Source organism: Coptis chinensis, chromosome 9 (genome assembly GCF_015680905.1).
Source record: "Coptis chinensis isolate HL-2020 chromosome 9, ASM1568090v1, whole genome shotgun sequence".
Taxonomy (NCBI): Eukaryota; Viridiplantae; Streptophyta; class Magnoliopsida; order Ranunculales; family Ranunculaceae; genus Coptis; species Coptis chinensis.
Window position 1 is genome coordinate 31,534,915 of NC_141464.1, and position 8,163 is coordinate 31,543,077.

Below are 8,163 nucleotides of genomic sequence, written 5' to 3' on the forward strand. Positions count from 1 at the left end.
TAGAAATGTGTCACTTTGGTGAGATAAAGGAGTAAGGGTTGGTTGCTAAGAAGTTCTGTGATTAAAGGCCAAGATTCAAGGAGAAAAAGCCCGGTCAAAGCTGAAAAGTCAAAGTCAATGCGGGTAGAAACAACGCACAAAAGTCAGCAGAACTTCCGAAGGCCATATCTTGAAACTCAGACCTCGGAATTGGGTCTACCTTATGTCAAAACTACTAGATCAGAAAGAGTTTTCCAATGGTCGAAGCCTTGACCCAATCAGAGGGGAAAAAGTGGATGAAAAGTCTGCTGAAGTCAAATCTGGCTGAAAAAGTGTCTGTGGACTGAAGTAATTGGGCGTTGGGTTCGATTTTCCGGTCCAAAATATGGCTTCTCAGCCCATGCACGAAAATGTGGATTTGGTCTCCTCCATTTCCATACACAAGACTTAACTCTGGAAGCATAAATTAGCTAAGGTAGAAGGTAGCCATTAGAGGATAATCTAGATCTAGTTTTGAGTTTTTTTTTCCATTAATTAGCTTTCAATTATTGTTTTAGATCTAGTTTACCTTTCAATTAATTAGTGTTAGAACAAGTAGATTATTAATTTGAAAATCATATTTAGTTTCATAATAAAGTATTCATTTTCATCTTAATTTAGTTTATCAATTAAATTCTTGTTTAGTTTTAGTATTGTTAAATTCATAAATTAGTTGTCTTTATTTCATAATTAATTAATCATAATCTAGTATAATTATTAAATTCATTAGAATTAATTTTGATTTTAGTTGTTAATCATTTTATAGTTATTAGTTTAGTTTTGAATTATTGAATTGAAAGTTTATATTAGTAAAGTTAGAATCTTTATATGATGTCTAGTTTAAATTCATATGGAAATGATAGTTTGATGAATCAAGACTAAAACTCTATTAGAGGGGTTTGATGAAGCCTTGATGAAAACTTGATTGTGTAGTGTAGAATCATTGTAAGAGTCTATTCCACTCTAGAAGGTAGTTGATTCGCCATGAGAATGGGAACTTCCTCACATGCTAGTCATTAGTTGGTAGAGATTGCCATAAATGATTAGGGATTAGAACAACCAATTCTTATCGTAAGAACGTAAGAATTAGATTACAACAATCTATGCTAGTTTATTAAGTTGGATTCAAGGTGGATTCAATCCCCCCTAATGCTTTATCTAGATTTAAACACTTAATATTTTCCGTCATTTCGTTATACGTATCTTGTTAGTTGGGTATAAATTCCCTTCGTAATACTCTCATTAACTTTGGCTAGGATTGATAATATTAGAAAACATTGAATGCTAAAGAACTAGGAGTGGAACAAATCTTTTACTCCACTCTATTTCGATAGATTTGAGAGTAAAAACCTTTAATAAACAAGTACGTGTTCAGTTTTAGTTTTACTTGCAATTAAGTTCATCGCTTATTCGTAGATAGAACTATTCATTTTACGTTTATCAAATGGCGTCGTTGCCATCTTAGTTCCCTTTAGTATTGTTTTCTTTAGAATTGTTAGTCTTCCAAAGTTCCAAAACCCACTCACCCTTGTTTGATTCTAACTGTGGTTGTTTGTTTCAACATTGAAATTTTCTCGCAGAATTACACACCTGTGCCCTAGGCAGCCTAAATTGGAGCACCACCTGAGCCCAAACGCCTGGACCTCGAGTTTTTCCCTGAGCACGACCCGTGCCCTACCAAGGCTAAGTTCGAGTGCCCCGCACCCAAAAGCACGGAACTCAGCTTAACTTTGAACAGCGACCAGCCTACCTAGGCTATTATTCTCGCGCGACCCACGCCTCAAATGAACCGCCCGATTTCCACAGGTTTGTTTCAAACTTCCATTTCTTCAAGGTTTTCAGTGTTCTAACTTGTTATATACACTGAGCACGCGTATACAAGACGCTTTTCATAAGCGAAGAAAAGAAGTATTCAGGTACTTCTTTCTTCAAACATCTCGCATCTCCTGTTAGAGGTTCATACTAGCATATCAGGATTGTTTGGAGTGTTGTCGTGTTTAGTTAAGATTGGTCTTAGCCTTGCATGAGATTAAGGTCAGGTCGAAGAAAAATGCCTAACGTAATCAACCGGCAACGTCAACAAACACGCCTTTCTAGTATACCACTCGCTACGCCTCTAGCTAACATACCACATAACCACCTGAAATAATGGCTGAAGAAAGAGAGTCTCCTTTCTCTGACTTTTACAAAGCCTTGAACGATAGCCCAAAATCTTGCATCGTTCTATCAGACCCAGTGGGGGATTTTTGAATCCCCCCAAATATATTTAATTTGTTACCCGTTTTTCATGGGTTAGATCATGAAAAACCTTATCAGCACATGCGCAGGATTGACCAAGTCCTTACTACATTCCACCATCCTATAGTTGGTGCTGAACAAATTAAACTAAGGGTGTTTCCATTCACTTTAGCCGATAAGGCGTCGTCTTGGTTAACTGCCCAAGCGCCTAATTCTGTGGACTCGTGCGCCAAACTTGTTCAACTATTTATGGAATATTTTTACACTGAAGACCGATGAAATGCTTTCCAGGATTCATTTCTTTCGACAGAATCCTTATGAATCATTTTCAGAGGCTTGGAATCATTTCACCGATCTTCTTATAGAGTGTCAACAACATAACCTCGCGAAAGACACGTTATTTCGTGTCTTTTTCAAGGGATTGTTACACCACCACAAAGCGGTGCTTGACATAATGAACGGGGGTAGTTTCCTCAGTAAAGGAGCCTCAAAGACTTATAAATTTCTAGAAGATCAAACAAAGCATAATAATAACTGGGGGGGGGGGGTAATGACAATATCCCCCATTCTGCTAGTTCTTCTTCAACAGTTAAGGCCGCCGAGATGTTTGAGATGAAACCAGATCCTGAGCTTAAAAACTTAATCAAATCTCTCACTAAAAAAGTAGAGGCTATTATTGTTCAACAAAAGCCTACCCCTGTCATGAATGTCAACTCTATTCCCTGTAATTTCTGTTTGAGTCTTGGGCATCCCAACTCCTATTGTCCTCTAGTCTATGAACATCCATCCGCACAGCCGAACAGTGTTTATTCCATTAATAGCGAACCTAACACACTTTGGAGACAAAACCCCAATTTCGGTTGGAGAAATAATCAACAAGTTACACCTCTAGGGTATAATAATCAAAATGTTAGGCCAGCACCCAATTACAACGAAGCTCCCCAGAGACAAGGACAAGGACAAGGACAAGGTAATTATAATAATTATAACAATAATAATTATAATGCTAATAGAGTTAACGTTCCGGTTAATAATAACTATCAGAACCCACCTATTAATAATCAACGTGAGATAGTTCCAGTCACACCACCTGTTACCACTACACCTACACAATCGGATCATCTTGACACCTTCATACAGGTTAGCCAACAACTTTTCCAATCCATGGCTCAATCTAACCAATAGGTTTTACAATCCATTAATCATTTAACCCAACAGTTAGCCCAAGAGAAAGCCCAACCAAAAGGTGTGTTTCTAGGTCAAGCGTTACCTAATCCTAAAACACCAAACACAGCCTTTGAGATAATCGGTAATACTAGTAATGAAAATAGAAACGTAGGTGAGTTAAATGCTATCACCACTCTCCATTCTGGCAAAGTGGTTGATAACGCCGTAAGTATGCCTATGGTTACCCCACCAGTGGTCCCTACACCTGATATTCTACTAGATACCGAACTGGAAATTGAGGTAGAGGTACTAGTTAAACAACACCCTAAGAAACAAAAAGTCAAGGTTAAATATTATGTTGACCCTTATGCTAAATATAGAGAGAAACCACCATTTCCCCAGAGATTAACAATGCTAACCAAGGATATGAATTTCGATGAGATTAGGGAAGTTTTCAAAAATCTAACGATAAACCTTCCTTTTCTTGAAGCGATAAAAAAGTTACCTCACCATGCTAAGTTTCTTAAAGAGTTATGCACTACTAGGCGCAAGACAAATATTCCTAAAGACACCTTTTTAACTGAACAGTTCCCAACTCTATCGGAAAATAATTTAATCGTTAAGTACAAGGACCCTGGTCGTCCTACTGTATAATGCACCTTGGGGGATAATCACATGACAACTGCTCTATTAGACCTGGGGGCGAGTGTTAACTTACTCCCTTATTATTTATATAAACAAATCGGTCTACAAGAGATGCAACCAACGAAAATGACGTTGCAATTAGCGGATCGTTCTATTAAGTATCCTAAGGGTGTGGTTGAAAAGATGCTAGTTAAAGTTCAAAATTTTTATTACCCAGCCGACTTCGTTATCCTCGACACAGAAGTTGCTAACGACTCTGTTCCTATCATTTTAGGGCGTCCCTTCTTGGCTACTGCCAACGCGCTCATAAACTGCCGCGATGGTTCGATGTCCTTATCCTTTGGCCATCTTTCTATTGAGGTAAATGTTTTTAAGACGATTCAATAGTACCCATATACGACTGTCGATGGAGAGGTTAGCATGATCGAGAGCTTCGCTCGAGATTATTTCGGCAACACGTTTTCTGATAATCTGATGCCCAAATTTCTTTCCTTTGGAAGTTCAGACTCCAACGTTTTTGTCCCTACACTAGTCGATACCCATCTTATGAATGAGGAAGAGATTGATGACTTTCTCAAGGATACAAAGGAATACCATAGTAATGTGGATGAGACCAAGCTTGATGAGGAATTTGACGAGTTTCTTAGAGAAGGTGATGAATCACCCGATCAAGAACTACCTTGCGCACCATCCGCCATGATTCCCCTCCTTCCACCCTTTCAAAGGAACCTAGAGTTTGCACTTGATTCTCTTTTTTCTCCTATACTTCACGATTTTCTAAACTCTCCTGTTAGGAAAATACTACCTAAAGAGCCACCTAACACTTTCATTTTCAGTTGCATCATAATACCAACCCATGCCACAAATAAGTTTTATGCTAAACCCACATTCTCATTTTTTCAATTCCTTACTTCTAAAATTCATCCATATCCACCATATCTTCCACAACCATCCATTTTTTCACACTCATTCACTTGGCCACCTTTTCGTTTGAGGAAAAAGAAGGTGCATGCTCAGTTACCTTCAAGATCTATCAGACTTCGCTTTCATTTCACTAAGTTGCTTCGTGGAAAATCTTGGTGCTTGATTCTGTTTGGGGGTGCATTCCATGCTATTTATTTATGGAAAGACCAATAACTCTTTAGGTTATTGATATATGGTAAACTACATGTTCATTATATACATATGTGTTAGATAAAGTCTTGAGTATCTGACTATAAAAGACTCATTTTATTCTTCGGTGTACTTCCTTTCACTTCCATATATTGATAAGTGCACCATTCAGGTAACCGGGCCCTCCCTAGGGAGTGTGTGGTTGTAAGTACCGGATCCTAAGTCCACGGTTAACATATTTCACGTTTTCCACTCTTGCATGTTTTCTCAGTTTTGAGTCATGTTTCTCTATGGTATGAATTATGCATGTATTGCATTATTGTTTTTATTAGTTCGGATGTTAGTTTTGAATTCCGTAGTTAAAGTTGAATTCTATAGTTTTTTTTTTTTTTTTAAATAACTAGGGGTCAGCCCCGAAACTTTATTAACTACAATTTCTCAAGTACATAGTGCCTTCCTTATCCCTCGTGATCAGTACATGCATTTTTTGATCCATCGGGGGAATAAAGAGCACCAATCCATTACACTCGTCTCTATTTAATTTCGATAAGTAGTCAGCTACTTGGTTACCTTCCCTGAAGACATGGACAAAGGATACTATGTCAAACTTTGAGCTCATTTGTTTGAATCGTACTACCAGGGTTCCTCTGATTACCGCGGTGGCTTACCTTGCTTTGTTAAAATCTGTACCCCCTGCATAGAGTCTGATTGCACTTTAATTTGTGTTATCCTCAGCTGCTCTGCACATTCCAGCCCCTTTAGAACAGCTAGCAGTTCATGATAAATCATCGATTTCTTCTTTGAACTGCCGCTGTACGCCTGTAGCACTTCCCCATCTCTATCCCTCAATACACCTCCATAACCTGCCATCCCCTCTTGTATCGACCCATCTGTGTTTAGAGCCACTGTCTCACTCCCTGGTTTCTCCCATTTGACCCATCTTTCCTCCTTTTGTGTTACTTGGACCCTAATACCCAACCTCTCCAACATCACTTTAGCTCCCACGTCCTCCTGTATAGCTTCTAGCATCTTCCCCATGTATATCTTCATGCTATTTATGACCTTTTGGCTTACCTCATCAGCTACCTTGGATCGATTCCTCTTTAGCCTCCAATTTCGCTCAGTCCATGTAGCTTGCACTACTGCACAAGTAAAGGCTCAAATCACTTCCGACACCATGTTATTCTTCCTACTTAGTCTCATTAGGTAGTACCATTCTTCATGTGATGCTCTTACTGCCCCTGGTAGACCCATCGCCTTCTTGAACTTTTCCCAGACTATCTTCGAATATGAGCAATCAAAAAAAAGATGAGCTGAACTCTCTCCCTGGTTACCACACAAACAGCATTTTGTATTTCTTATTACCTTCTTTGCCACCAGTCGATTCTGTGTTGGGAGAGTTCCGGAGAACAGTTGCCAAACAGTGAAGGAATGCTTTGGTACTGAGTACTTCCCCCAGACTATCTTGAACCATTTGACTTTACTCCTCACATTCTTTAGTAATCGAAATGCTGATCTTCATTGAAAATACTCCTGAGCTGTTAGGCGTCCGTATGACCTGGTCCTCCATGATGTAGGAGTTAATCTCCATATCCATGATCAATTTCTTAATTTCGCACTCCTGTAGATCAGTGATTACTCTCGTCCAACCACCATCAGCTATCAACGACACCATTCGTCTTACGGGATTTCATTTGCTAGCAATGCTTTGGGCGACTATTTAGGAACAGTGGGCACGAACACCATGGGTCATGCGAACACGGTACTCTTACCATTCGCAATCAGTATCGATGTACTTCCATGAGATCTCTCTATGTTTCATTATGCCCTCCACACCCATGAACGATCCACCGGTGCTTTCATGGTCCAGAAATATCTCGCTTGATGTGGTGTTGCCAAGACCATTTTACCCATAGACAATCCGATTTACGTGCGGTTTTAAAACCAAACCACGATTATCGGCTTTATTCCACGATCTAGGGTCAACCGGGCCTATCCCTCCTTGTTCTTTATCTAGTCGAGAGTCGCACTACTTTCGTGATGCATCTTCTTTCCATGCTTGGCCCGACCCATATAAACTGTTACATATCTTTGCCACCTTTTCTATCACCGTCTTCGGAAGCATAAAAATTTGAGCCCAATAGGTTTGAAAGGAGGCTAGCACTGATTTCACCAATTGCACTCGTCCCGCTCGGTTGAGTTCCTTATTCTTCCAGTTTGATATTCTAGCCGTAATCTTCTCTATTAGCGGCAAGAATTCTCTTACACCGAGTTTCGTAGCGGTGAGGGGGAGGCCTAGGTAGGTAACAGGTGGTGCAACCACTGAGTTGTGCAGAACTGCTGCCAACTCAAGCCCTTCTACTTCATTCATGCTACGTGGGAGTAGTGTAGTCTTATCTTTGCTGAAATGGAGCCCTGTTGCATCAGAAAAGATTTTCAGAGTATCGATTATTGCCTTCAGAGATTCAATGTTACCTTTGCAGAATATTAGAACGTCGTCCGCAAAACAGAGGTGTGATATTTTTAGCTTCCTACACTTCGAATGAGCACTGAGTCTATTCATCTGCAAGTCTTGTTGAACAAGAGTACTCAGAATTTCCATAACCAATACAAACAAATATGGCGAGACTGGGTCACCCTGCCGCAAACCTCTTCTTCCTTCAAAATAACCTTCCGGCATCCCATTCACCATAACTGAAAATGTAGGGGTGGTATAGCATATTTTAGCCCATTCTATGAACAACCCAGGAAACTTCAATCATCCCAAGATGGCTTCAAGGGCCTGCCATGAGATAGAGTCATACGCCTTTTTGATATCAAGTTTGATTGCACACCTCTTCTGCCCCTGTTTTCTCGAATATCCCCTTAGCAACTCATGAGCTAGTAGAAGATTGTCTTGTATCGACCTCCCCGGTATGAAGGCTGATTGGGAATTAGAGATAATCCCCGATATACACTTCTTCATCCTATTGGTTATGACTT